The sequence below is a fragment of the Tursiops truncatus genome, chromosome 17 (genome assembly GCF_011762595.2).
Source record: "Tursiops truncatus isolate mTurTru1 chromosome 17, mTurTru1.mat.Y, whole genome shotgun sequence".
Taxonomy (NCBI): domain Eukaryota; kingdom Metazoa; phylum Chordata; class Mammalia; order Artiodactyla; family Delphinidae; genus Tursiops; species Tursiops truncatus.
In genome coordinates this window covers 43356386-43370745 of record NC_047050.1, presented here as the reverse complement: position 1 = coordinate 43370745, position 14360 = coordinate 43356386, and the positions used below count along the sequence as shown (strand labels likewise).

Sequence of the window (14360 nt, the reverse complement as noted above, 5' to 3'; positions counted from 1 at the left end):
AGCTTCTTGAAAGCAGGGACAATACTTTACCATATTTGTATCTCTCATTGCCCAGGGAAGGCATGCCATATGTGCATGGCTAGGCATCTTTGATTTCTTCCTTCTTCTCTTCCTTATGTGTCAGGATTAAGCTACCTGACTTCAAAGGGTAGTGGAAAAGACCTACAAAAATAATGAAGTGCTTTACACAGAAAATTATAGATAGGCACAGGATTGCTGTGGAGCCAGAGAAGATGGGCTCAGCTTAGCCTGTGAGGGCCAGAGAAGGTTGATAAATTGAGCTAGACAGAGAGAAGGGAGGGGGCGCTCTAGGCAGAGTAGATGGCATGTGCAAAGAAAAGAAGATGCTCATGTGTGAGAGAGAGAGAAAAGAAGGAGAGGAAGGGAGAAAGGAGAGAGGATTTGTGGTACTGCAAGCAGCTTTGTGTGGTTGAAGAAGTTTTCACTTTGACTGTGTTGTCAATGGAGGGGGCTGGGGTAGGGATGGGAGAAGGGTAGGAGCTCTGGAGCCAGACAGCCTGCATGGTCCAAATGCCAGCTCTGCCACTTACCAACTATGTAACTTTGTGCAAATGACAACCTCTCAAGCCTCAGATCCTCATTTGTTAATGGGATAATAGTAGCACCTACCTTTTGGGACTCATAATTAAATGGCCTAATACTTATAAAGCACTTAAAACAGTGCCTGTCATATAATGTGCATTCAATAGAGAGTAGTTATTATTGTAACCCCATTGCTCTCTTTCTCTCATTCCCTACTTTTACTCCATTCCAAGTAAGTCTTATCAATTCTTCCTCTAAAACAAATACCAAGACCATCCTCTTTTGTCACCACCTTGGTCCAAAGAACTATGATTTCTTTCCTGGATTCTTGTAGTAGCCTCCTAACTGCTCTCCCTGTTTCTATTCTTGCTCTGTTACAATCTGATCCACAAAACAATTAGAGTGATCCTTTTCAAAGGTAAATTGGGTGTCACTCCACTTAAAAATCTATTGTTTCTCATCACACATCATCCCAACCATTTAGAATTCTTATCATGACCTTAAAAGGTCGTAAATAGGGCTTCCCTGGTGGCGCAGTGGTTGAGAGTCTGCCTGCCGATGCAGGGGACACGGGTTCGTGCCCCGGTCCGGGAAGATCCCACATGCTGCGGAGCGGCTGGGCCCGTGAGCCATGGCCGCTGAGCCTGCGCGCCCGGAGCCTGTGCTCCGCAGCGGGAGGGGCCACAACGGTGAGAGGCCCGCGTACTGAAAGAAAAGAAAAAGGTCTTAAATAATCTGGCTGCCTCTTACCTCTCTAAACCTACATCACCTTCCCTCTTACTCACCATGCTTCAGCCTCTAGTTGCCTTGAACTTGGCAAGTTTGTCTTGCTAGAACCTTTGCATCTGCTGTTCTCTCTGCCTTCCCCACCCCGTAACTTGTTTGCCTCCTTCTTGTCTTGTACTGGGTTGGCCAAAGGGTTCATTTGGTTTTTTCCATAAGATGGCTCTAGTAGCACTTAGTTGTCTTTAATTTCATTCAAAACAATTTTGTTAGATTGTATGTGACAGCTGTCATATCAGCGTGCATTTCAAAAAAAAACCATCAAAATTGGTGAATTTTTGTGTAGCCATTTTAATATTGAAGATGGAAGAAAAAAGCAACATTTTCAGCATATTATGCTCTAGTATTTCAAGAAAGGTAAAAATGCAGCTGAAATGCACAAAAAGATTTGTGCAGTGTATGAAGAAGGTGCTGTGACTGGTCGAACGTGTCAAAAGTGGTTTGCAAAGTTTCGTGCTGGAGATTTGCTGGACGATGCTCCACGGTCGGGTAGACCAGTTGAAGGTCACAGACATCAAATCGAGACACTGGTTGAGAACAATCAATGTTATACATGTGGGAGATAGCTGACATACTCACAATAACCAAACCAAGCATTGAAAATCATTTGCACCAGCTTGGTTATGTTCATCGCTTTGATGTCTGGGTTCCACATAAGTTAAGCAAAAATAACCTTCTTGACCGTATTTCTGCACGCAATCCTCTACTTAAAAGTAATGAAAACATTCCCTTTTTAAAACAAATTGTGACAGGCGCTGAAAAGTGGATACTGTACAATAAAGTGGAATGAAAGAGCTTGTGGGGCAAGCGAAATGAACCACCACCAACCACGCCAAAGGCCGGTCTTCATCCAAAGAAGGTAATGTTGTGTATATGGTGGGATTGGAAGGGAGTCCTCTATTATGAGCTCCTTCCAGAAAACCAAATGATTAATTCCAACAATTACTGCTCCCAGTTAGACCAACTGAAAGCAGCACTCGATGAAAAGCATCCAGAATTAGTCAACAGAAAACACATAATCTTCCATCAGGATAAGGCAAGGCCACATGTTTCTTTGATGACCAGGCAAAAACTGTTACAGCTGGGCTGGGAAGTTCTGATTCATCTGCTGTATTCACCAGACATTGCATCTTTGGATTTCCACTTATTTAGGTCTTTACAAAATTCTCTTAATGGAAAAAAATTTCAATTCCCTGGAAGACTGTAAAAGGCACCTGGAACAGTTCTTTGCTCAAAAAGATAATAAGTTTTGGGAAGATGGAATTAAGAAGTTGCCTGAAAAATGGCAGAAGGTAGTGGAACAAAAGGGTGAATACGTTGTTCAATAAAGTTCTTGGTGAAAATGAAAAATGCCTTTTTTTTAAACTTAAAAACCGAAGGCACTTTTTGGCCAACCCAATAGAACCAGCTCAAATGTCAGAGGAGTGGACTTTAGTTTGAGACACCAAACTGAAGTAACAGGCTCCCTGGTTTCTATATGTTACTCTGGTAAATTTATTTCCTTTTGTTTATGTCTCTTTTGTTATTTACTCTGCCTTCCCCAACTCTGTGCCCCAGAATATATGTTCTATGAGAGCAGAAACAAGGCCTGTCTTTTTCATTGCTGTATTCCCAGTTTCAATAACAGCAAAACTCTCTGCCTGAACTAGGCACCCAATAAATATTTATTGAATTGATATTGAATGAATTAAAAGAGAGTAGGGAAAGAAGGGAGAATGCGGCCAAAAATGAAGGCAGCTGGGGCCAATTATTATGCTTTTGCAGTAATCCAGTGAGAAATGATGAGGCCCTCCAGTGGTTTTCAACCTTGGCTCTGCATTGGAATCACCTGGGGAGTTTTAAAAATTACTGATGCCTGAGCATCATCCTCAGGGCCCCTGATTTAATTGGTGGATGCAGCCTGGGTGTCAGGATATTTCTTAAAGCTCCAGAGGAGATTCTATCATGCAGCCCAAGCTGAAACCACTGCCCAAAGGCAGAAGGGGGATATAGAAGAGAGTAAGTGCAGGGATGTTTAGGACATGCAATAAGCAGGACTTGGTGGTTAACTACAAACTGGAACTGATGAAAAGGAGGGTGCCTAGGAAGAATCCTAGATTTCTGGCTTGGGCCTGGGTAAAAGAGAGAGGCAAGTTTTGAGAAAAAGATAACAAATTATGTCTTGGACAGGCTAAGTTTGAAGTGCCTGTGGGGATTTGAGTGGAGATGTTCAATAGATATTTCTTTAATAGATTTACGTTGCCCTAGTGAAGAAAAGGAAATCCCTCTAGTTTTTAAGATGACAGGGAAAGGCATCTCCGGAAATTATGACAGAGTACAAGACCATTCCCACTCTGCACAGACTCTTTACTCAAAACTCCCTTCCAAGACAATGCCCCATCAGTTCTGAAATGTTGTTCAACATGTTGATATATTTACAGGAAGGATTATATTATGGATGGGTACCATCCTATAAATCCATTTAACTTACTATTCTTGTATTACCTGTAGGCTTAAAGTATCCCACTGATTAAATTGCTGGCAGCCTCCAAATAGCATTTAAAGGAATATATAACAGCTTTAAAACTTTCTGATAAATGAAAATGAACATACCCATCATTACTTCCTTTAAGAGTTGTGGTCAAATATACTTAGACCTAAACTGCTTAGAAACCTTGTTTAGTTTTTTAATTGGTAAATATTTACTGGGTTACCAAAGATACCAAGTACCCTCTGAAAGGCCATGGCTCCTTGGTTTGTTTCTAATTTAAATTAGATACACTAAAACAAGGATTGATAGGGGGATATATTTAGTTAAGTAACAGATGGCGAAAGGACATTTCTGTCCAGCATCTATCACATTCCTGTTTCTCAGTATTCCAAAGAGTGACTAAATCTTGAAATCAACTAGGAAGGAATGGACTGAATGTGTTTATTCAACGAAGCTGAACTGATGCCCAGTCATGTGTAGGTTAAAAAATTCAAAGGGGGTATGGCTGGCTTCAAGGATATGGGGGGTGGAACGGATAAAGCGGATTAAAGTAATTCAGAAGGTATCAAACATAACTGAAATATGAATTCTGAATTCTTAAGGGACTCTGTGATATCAAGTGGGAAAGAAAGAGGTGAGTGGAAGATATTCTCCGAACCCTCACGCAAGGTGTTCACCTGTGGCTAAGGGCTGTTCCTAGCAGCCCCTGCGGAAAACTAAGGTCTGTTAAAAGAAGGGTGCGGTGGGGCGCCGCCACCCTGAGGGAAGGACATTTCCTCCCGGAGAGGTTTGAAACTCGCTGCAGCACCACCGCCCTGCTCTCCCTGGGGCTGCCAATCTAGCAGGTGGACCGTGAGAACACAAAGGAATGAATAATGGCGTGCGAAACGCCGAAAGCCGGGCTCCGCAAGTCCAGCATCTCCCTACACCTCCAGCCACTCCCACCCGTCCTTGGAGGAGACACCTGCCCCACAGCCCGGCCCGCTTCGGGGAAGTCTTGCGGGATGATGGGCAGGAAGGGCCGCTGATAGCCCCGGGCTGGTAGACAGGCGGGAGGGGCCACACTCCCAGCAGCCCGAGTCGCTGGCGGGGAGCTCCCGGGCGTGCGCGGAGCGAACACGAGCGAGCGAACAGCCGCGTCCCAGAGCCGCCCGCGACGGGCCGGGTGGGCGTGACGCCATGACGCAAGGCACGCGGGCGGTGCGCAGGGGCGGGGCGGGGGCGGGAGGAAGGAGTGGGAGGAGGGGGCGGAGACAGCGGGGGCTGAGGGAGGGGGAGAATGGCAGTTGCGGCGCTGGTTCCCGGGAACAGCAGTCAAGACACAACTGCGGAGGAGGAGTCCGGGAAAGCGGCAGTCTGGACCCCTCCTCTCCGTTCCCCCCGCCCCAGCTGAGAGGCGCCTTGGCGGGTCTGAGGAACCCTCCTCCGTACTTCCTTTGGCTGCTGCCGCCGCCAGGAGATGGGCCTGCTCGCCCGCAGCCCTGCGCCCTGCGTCTCCCTGAGGAGTTGAAGGTACTGGCGAGTACGGGGGGAAGCTGCGCCCGGGAGCCAGAGGGCAGGGGCGGCTCCAGTTTCCGACACGGGGCGCTCCGGCTGCTACCCTTGCACCCCTCCCCGGGACGGAAATGGATTCGGAAATCCCACGGGAAAGGCGCCCCTGCTCGTGCTCGGCGCGGGGCCGGGGCGGCCCGGGGGTCAGGCCTCGGGCTGGTTCCGCTTCCCCGGCTTGGCCCCGGCGCTGGCGTTCCCTCGGCCGCGCGGGCGGAGGGAAGGCGTGGGATACGCCCCGGGCTCTGTCCTCCTGGCCCGAGCAGTCTGGGGCGAGGGCGGCCGACCCGGCGGTGTTGTGACGGGCGGAGGCGGCGCTCCCCTCCTCACTTCACCAGCCCCTGGAGCAGGCGACGCGGAGGGCGGCCGCGGCGGGGAGGTGGCGGGGGCGGAGCGCATTCCTGATGGGTGAAATCGGCTCTAACGGGACTGATTTCCGGGCCTTGCTGCAAATTTGGAGCCGGGGCCAGCGCCCCCCACCCCCTGCGGCTGGAGGCCTCGGGGAAAAGAGAGGCAGGAACTGGGGAACGTTCATCCGGGGGACTGCCACCCCCTGCAAAAGCAGAAATTAAACAGACGAAAAATGGTGGGGTCTTGGGGTAAAGTATGTCTTAAGAGGGGTCCTCCAGGGTTGTCTCCCTCACACTAAACCTTCAGGGAGTTCTCATGCTTCAGCCAGTAATGCCACTATTTTTAATTTCCAGTTTTTCCTATCATTTGGCTTCCCCTCTGCCGTTGCCCTCCCCCCCACCCTTTTCATTAATGGGAAGAAGGAAAATAAGTTCAGGGTTCATTAACCTCGCGACAAAGGGCAGTAAATAAAAGAGGGGAGAGAATGGTTAAAGCTACATATGGGAGAAAGAAAGGTCTTATTTTTTTCCCATTAGCTCTTGAAGGTAGAAATATACGAACGATGTTTTATTCTGGTTAATATTTACTATTCAAAATGTTGCGGAACGTCCTGTTGGGTGGACGTTGGAAAGAACAGCATTTAAATGCCTCTGCAGTTTTCACACCCAGGTGTTGGCTGCAAACGCTAGTATTAAATGTTAGTAAACGGTGGAGGAATAAAGCAATCCTTTCCTCTGATCGGTTGCCTTAAAATGTGATTTTTCCTTAGCGTTCCACTTTTCTTTTCTTTTTTTGGTAGTAACATGGCTTTCTTTTTATTTATACATATGTATTTTTTATTTTAACCTAATTCCTTGACCCTTTTTGTTATGTGAAGTCTGACGGTATGCCCAAGTTTCATTTTCGGTTTTGCCATTAACCATCTTAATGAGCATCTTTATGAGTCAAACTGTTATTACCGTATTGGCTTGTTTATGCTTCCTTAACACCCAACTGTCAGAATTGAATCAAAATGTAAATATTTCTATTTAGAAAATGGCGATGATCTATTGTTGACGCTTATTTTCAAATGTTCTTTGCTTGCTATGTGCAATTCCATGGTAAAGATCTAGAATTAAGTCTTGGGACCTAAACCACATTATGCAACAACAACAACAACAAAAACCCTTTTTATTTGTTAGTTTTATTCCTCTTTCTATTATTGTATACAGTGTAACTGAAATTTAAATTTCATGTGTCCTCAAAAACTATTTTAATGTCACCACAAGGTGTCTTTCTGAGGAAAAAATTACATTTGGCAACTAATGTTAGTGTAGTTTTTCAATATCTGTGACTTCCAGGAGGATTCCAATAAGATTAACTTTTAAAACTGTAACATTATTTTAGGAATTGAAACACAACTCAATTTTTAGTCTCCAGATAGTAGCTACTTGAAATATTGTTGTTTCGTTTGAATGACGCCTCAGTTGAGCATTAGAGTTTATATAAAGAACGGTCCATTTTACTGTCTTCAGACCAGTATTGGAATTTTTAAAATTTTGGTGGTGATTTGTAGAATTTTGGGTGCCTTTTTACTTGGTTAAATGAAACTGTTTTTTTCTACCTAACATATGAAAGATACTAAGATTATTGTCTGTTTTAAAAGCTACTTCAGCATTTTAGTGGAAAATAAATGCACTTCACACATTTGAAATAGAGGAAGTCATAAGGTCATATTTTTGCAGTTGTGAATTAAGACACTTGGGGTCGCCTCTCTTCAATGGGATCAGATTGAAAGATACTATTCTCACGGGGTTGTTAGATGGAATTAAATATAGGTAATTTAAAACAAACTCTTTTATCATTTGAAAGACTCTCTTGTATATTATGGCAGGTTCTGATTTTAGCCTTAACACTTCCTTAGATTTATCACAGAAATTCTTTGGTTTCTAATCATCCCTGCCCACACTGCCCCACCCCCACCCCCCCAATCTGGAGGGCGCTGAGGATTGAAAAACGTAGTTTTCTGAATTTTTCAAGGAGGAGAAGGAAGACAAATATTTGTGATAACACGTCAAAATCCCTGGTCAGGTGCTGGGCAGAGAGTAAGCTAGGGATAAATTTTGTTGCATTTATATCTGAATTGCCTCCTTCTATTTCTTCCCTACTCAGGTTATAAAGGAAATCTTAGAGAATTGCTATTTGTTTTTCTGATGCTTCTAACAAGTGACAGTTGATTGTCAAATGCAGGCTGGTTTCGTGTTAAGCTTTATGATCTTTTATCATTTAAGGCCCATGTAAAAATTAGGCCATTTTAGGCTGAAGGCCAAAAAAAGGTTGAATTTCGAAATTTATATTTGATTATATTGGCATTGTGTTTGGCAAACTAGCACTAGTAGTTTAATGATGGTCTGAAAGGACCCATGGTCGTACATGAAGTACTTTAGCTTAAAGGTTTTGGTTTGATCTTTTTTTGAGCAAAATGTTAATCTGATTACTTATGGAGATCACCTAAATTTTCCTTAGGTGATTTTTTTTCTCCAGTCAGGAGTAATTATTATTTTTCTTTGGCTTTTTAATTTTTAAGTCATGAGGTACCAGCTTTTGTTAGTTTTGTATAACCCTGAAACAACTATATATATAACCACACCTGCACAGCTAAAGACTGTGGGATACTGTTCCTTTGCTAAACACATCTGTATTTCAGATGACGGTAGAAAAAAGGCAGTGAAATCATTTTGGGTGTTTAAAACTTGGATACTTCGTTCGTTTCTCAATAGCTGTCATATGTCAGTAATACTTTCTGTATTAAACTGAGAAAAATTAGCACCTTTTGATAAAGTAGTTTTTGCTTGTATTGCTCTCTTTGTAGCTGTCAATAAAACCTGAACAATTAATTTGTTTATTAATGACATTTTCTCGAAAGCTAGGATATTAGCCTAAAAAGCACTATACATTCTTGTTCTATTGATGTTACCTACTATTTTCTTTCAAAAGTCATTTACTTGAGAAATGCTACTTGTTAATTTGTTTTTGAAGTCCTTCTTGGTAGTTTCCTTTTTTGTGTGTGAGTATACCAGTATTTTTGTTTTAACATCTTTATTGGAGTAAATTGCTTTACAATGGTGTGTTAGTTTCTGCTGTACAACGAAGTGAATCAGCTATATGTATACATATATCCCCATATCCCCTCCCTCTTTCGTCTCCCTCCCACCCCTCTAGGTGGTCACAAAGCACTGAGCTGATCTCCCTGTGCTATGCGGCTGCTTCCCACTAGCCATCTGTTTTACATCTGGTAGTGTATATATGTCTGTGCCACTCTCTCACTTCGTCCCAGCTTCCCCTTCCCCCTCCCCGGGTAGAGTTTTCTTCTGTGAAATCCTCAGTAGGATAAAACTAATAAGGAGTTGTTTTACCCCTCAAATAAATTTGTGCGTTGAATTTTGAAGCAAAATCCTCAGAAATCACCCTAGTTTGTTTAAGCCGAAAAGAAACTTCAAAACTCAGTCTTGGGTTCAAAAAAACTGAACTTAGCCCCTTAAAATTATGTACACTTAACATTTTCGACCTCTGTCCTCCTCTGGAGACCCCTGAAAGTATAAACAGCCCTGCTGTAATGTGAATAGCAAGCAAGGTTGCCAGTTGTAGAGACTTCTGGTAGAGATGAGCCGTAGGAGGGAGCAAACTAGTTAGAGGGAAGGAACAAGAAACCAGGAGAAGCTATAGGGAGTGAGATAGTGTTAAGCTTCCAGATGAATCGTATATAGCATAATAATATAACTAATGTATCACAAAAGTAGATGGCCATTACTATAAATCTGCTGATGATTTATATTTTGTGATTTCTAAGTCAGGTATTGGCATTTGCTCCCCAAATGGTGAAGTACTCTAAGTTATTCTTATGCATATGAGATAATACATATGAAATGTGCAGTAGAAGTGTAGGAGATAATGTAAACTGTATGATGCCAGGGACCATAATCACCATAATCTTTGTTCACTCTTAAGGTCTCAGCACTTAGCATAAGGCTTGACAACGATAGGTGTTGGATAAGTATTTGCTAATTGAATAAAGTTATGTATTGTAATGTAACTATTTCATAACTCTCTCTATAGCAGGGCTATCTAATAGAAATATAATGTAAGTCATAAATTAATTTAAGATTTCCTTGTTAGCCACATTAAAAAGTAAAAAGAAACAGGTGAAATTAATTTTCATAATATATTTTATTTAATGCAACATATACAAAACATTATTGTCTCAGCATGTATTAGTGAATGACCTTACATTCTTTTATTCATACCAAGTCTTTAATCCACCATGTGGTTAACACTGGACAGCACAGCTCTAGGAGTATTTTGTATGAAATGTTTTTTCCTTTCCACAGAAATTCTTTAGTCTTTTTTGATAGTCTCTTCTTTTGTCTTTTTTGATAGTCTCTTTCTAACATGTCTTTTGAGTCCAAATACAGAAGCACATATGTCATTGAATTGGAATTACTGAGTTGGATTGAAAGTCAGGATACCTGACTTCTTTCGTTTGTACAACTTTCCCAAAATGGCTCTGCCTCACTCTCTTTCCCTGTCTGTAAAATGAGGGAGAATGTGCTATCATCTGTTTCATTTGATTAGTATAAATTATGTCTTTGAAACACTCTTAGCTACTCAGACAAGACTATTACAAAATAGATTTTTAAAATATTAGTAACTTGTCATAGCAAATCTCAGTATAAAAACAGAAGGAAAAAGTACCCATGAGACTACTGGTGCGGAGGTCCTGTTACCTCCCACACTGGAATAAGTTACAATGAATGAATCAATACAAGATGCTCCTGTAACATTGAGTCAGGAGAGGTGACTAGGTCTGCTCCAGAACCAGATTTTAAACCTCTGATCTATTTAAATATTGCCTTAACTAATTTATCCTTCAGTTTTTGTTTGCATGAATAACCTACACTTCTTACATAGGCATCCTTAAATCAAAATCATGAAATAAGGTCCTTTGGGAAGAGAGGGTGGGGACTGATTAAGTGCATTTAAGTGGGGGAAAATAAAGCAAACATTTAGAAAAGTCTATCATCACATCCTATAGTACAGGATATGTACTATACTATATAGCACAATAACTGATTCTTTTATCCAAACCAGGGGTTGCAGTGGTTACCTGGTAAGCAGTTACACATAGCCAAATATAGCTAAATCAGATACGTAGCCAAATCAAATAGGTATCTCCTTATAGCCATATCCTTTCATTAAAAATAATAATAATAGTAACTTTTAAAAAATTATAGATGAACATCCTTTGGCTTTTTGCATAAACATAACACACTTTACTGATGACCTTAGTAAAAATTTCTGGAGTCATATAGTAGATTGTGTGGTGGCCCTCAAAAAGATGTTCACATACTAATCTCTGGAACCTGTGAATGATACCTTATTTGAAAAAAGAGTCTGCAGATGTAGTTAAGGATCTTGAGATGAGGAGATCATCCCAAGTTATCTGAGGGGTCCAAAATTCAATGGCAAGTTGTCCTTACAAGGGAAAAGCAGAGGGAAATTACAGATAGACAGAAGAGGGGAAGATGCACAGAAGAGGTGGAGGCAATGTGAGGCATGGAGGCAGAGACTGGAGTGATGTGGCCACGAGCCAAGGAATGCTTGTAATCACCAGAAGCTGGAAGAAGCAAAGAACAGATTATCCTGAACCCCCAAAGGGATCGTAACACTGCTGGATTTGAGGCTTTTACCTTCCAGAACTGTGAGAAAATAAATTTCTGTTGTCTTAAGTCACCCACTTTGTAGTAAGTTGTTAACAGGAAACTAATATACAGTCAAAAGTAAAAAGATCTGTGCTTACCTTTGTTTTGTATCATGCATTGTGACTCTCAGAGACCAGACAGCCCTTCCTTTAGAATTCTTATCCGTTCTGAGAAGTATCAGAGGAAGTGTCTTAATACCCTCAAGTCTGAACAGGCCTAAGAAATAGCTTATATCATGTAAGATACACTGTTATTGTCTCTCAGGTCGTTCTTAAGATACAGTTTATATTTAGGGGAGGGGGCAAGTGTAATACTGATGGGATAGACCAAGAGGTTTTGTCTCATGAGGGTGTGATTCCTTCCACCTTCCCTATCTCCTTTACTGGAGCCTCCTCTTCTACCCTATATCTTAAAGTTGGAATGCCACAGGGCTCAGTCCTTACCCTTCTTTATTCCTCTGGGGACTTCATCCATGCTTGTGATTATACCCACCATTGGTATAACAACTCTTCCCAAAATTTTATCTCTAAGCCAGACTTTTTTCCTGAACTCCATGCCTGTTATGTGGGTATTTGGCTGTACATTCTCACCTAAGGTTTAAAGGCATCTCAAACTTAAATGTCTGAAAATGAACCCCTGCTCTTAGCTCCTCCCTGAACTTGTTCTTTTCACAGCCTTCTCCATTTCAGTGGACAGCAGTTTCAGCCTTCTGGTTAATCAGGGCAAAATCCTCTTGGAATCCATCAGGAAATTCTGTCAGTTCTAGTTTCAAAAGATAATCCTTATGCCCATCATCATCTCTCTCCTAGAGTATTGCAGTAGCCTTTAAACTGTTCTCCATGTTACTGTCCTTACTTCTTTCTTCTCATTCTATTCTTAACACTAGAATTATCCTTTAAAATTATTCAGATTCTAAACTGTCTCTGTTTAGAAGCCCCCTAAGTTTGCCCATCTCGCTTAGGATAAAAGCCATAGTTCTTACAGTGGTCTATAAAGCCATACACAACCTGGTCCCATAACGTTCTGACCTATCTCGTATATTCTTTGTTTTGCTCATTTCCCTCTGGCTACATTCTGGCCTCTAGGCTATTCCTTGAACATACCAGGCACATTCCTACCTTAAGGCTTTGCAGTGGCTGTTGCCTTTGCCTTGGATGCTCTTTCCTCAGATTTCCTCGTGGCTAACTCCCTTCAAGTCTTAGTTTAAATGTCATCTTTTCAGTAAGCTCTGATCACCCTTTACAAAATTGTAATCAGTGCCACACGTACACACACTCTTGATTACCTTTACTCTGCTTAACTTTTTTCCCACATTCTAGCAAAGAATCACAGTAAAATATTTAAGTGAAGTATTTAGAAAATTGTAAACTTCTATATAAAAGTATGAAACAATTTTTAGTAGTTTATCTATAATTACTGACCTAGAATGATTTGTGGAAATAAGGTAGGTGTTGGGCCTTGAAAGAAGAGTAGGACTTCAAATAAGCAGAGAAGGTGGAAAAGAGTATTCAGGCAGAGACAAAGACATAGGAAACATCACGGAGGTGAAACTATGTTTTGTTGATATATTTAACAAGTAGACCAGTTGGCTAGAGTGTGTTTTTATATAGGAGAATGGTGAGAGACTAAGGTAAGATTGTGGAATGCCATGTAAAGCTTAAAGTTTGTTTACCTGTGGGAAGCAAATGGATGCTTGTAAGCAGAACTTAACAAAAGGCCCAACGTGATAATTCAGAAACCAGGTGATTAATGAAGGTCTTGTGGAGGAAGTAAAGTAGTAGAAAGAGGACTGAGACTTTGGCTCTGCCACATTAGCTGCATGGATAAATCAAATAATCTCCAGACCAGCACTATCCAATAGAACTTTCTGCAGTGATGGAAACATTCTAGACCTGCACTGTCCAGTATGGTAGCCAGTGGCCACATATGGCTGTAGAGTATTTGAAATGTGACTAGTGTAACTGAGGAACTGGAGTTTAATTTTTTTTAATTTTAATTAATTTAAACTTAAATAGTCTCATATGGCTAGTGATGATACATTTGACTGAGTAGCTCTAGAATACAGTTTTCTCACTTATAAAATGTAAGGTTAGATTGGAACATTAGTGGCACTAGAAGGATAGGTTCCACAGCCAAATAAAGTTGATGCAGTGTTCTGAGAAAAGCAAATGGGTATCTAGCTAGCAGATGCACCTGTGCATGACTAGTATTTGTGAAACAGTTCCAGGTTTGTATCCTTTTCATTTTTTGTATCTCCATGACTTATTTGAGATCCCCTCTGTCTCTTGATTGCTGATTTTTTAAATTGGTCTTTAGGTTGATGCTTCCTATAGTTAAATATCTAATACATCTAATTTAATAGTATGTTTTATAATTATAGTTAAATCTATCTTGTTTCTTTTGAATTCTTAATGAGAAAGCCATAACAATGAAAAACCTTTATGATTGTTTACCTGTTGTGTAATTCTTACCTAGATTCTTCTGCTTTCCTTAGAAAATACTCCCTTACTTGTTTTCTTCCCCAATAAAATTAAGAAATATTTCATTTGTATTTCAGTTTTGATTTTATTTTCGGGGGACATGTTTAGAGAGAAGCTCTATGAATGCTGTGTATCCAAAGGAAAATAGACACATGTTGCTTATTGTGCCTCTTGTTTCCCAAGAGATATTGTTCCTTCTGAGAATTACTTTATAATTTGCAGAAAGTTTTAAAAATAGCTTTTAGAACTTACAATCAAATAGCTCTTCCAGCCTGTGCCCTACCTAGTTATGTACATACGTCATAAAATTAAGCATACACACACACACACACACACACACTGATTTACCCTAAACACACACACACACACACACACACACACACACACACACACACACACACACACACACACACACACACACACACACACACACACACACACACACAC

The 14360-nt window shown here is 41.3% G+C and overlaps 1 protein-coding gene across 13 annotated transcripts in view; it reads left to right on the top strand.

Annotated features, from left to right (window-relative positions):
* The first annotated feature begins 5059 nt into the window (after window positions 1-5059).
* The window catches only part of RNF19A (ring finger protein 19A, RBR E3 ubiquitin protein ligase), a 90495-nt gene continuing 81194 nt past the window's right edge, over window positions 5060-14360 (top strand). For 6 of the 13 annotated variants that reach the window (XR_012327289.1, XM_073794637.1, XM_073794636.1 and 3 more), the window contains exon 1: window positions 5061-5308. The gene's annotated coding sequence lies outside the window, so the exon portion shown is untranslated. Of the gene's footprint in view, window positions 5309-14360 lie in introns of all 13 variants that reach the window. The other 7 variants (XM_019925062.3, XM_019925063.3, XM_019925060.3 and 4 more) reach the window with 2 other exon arrangements.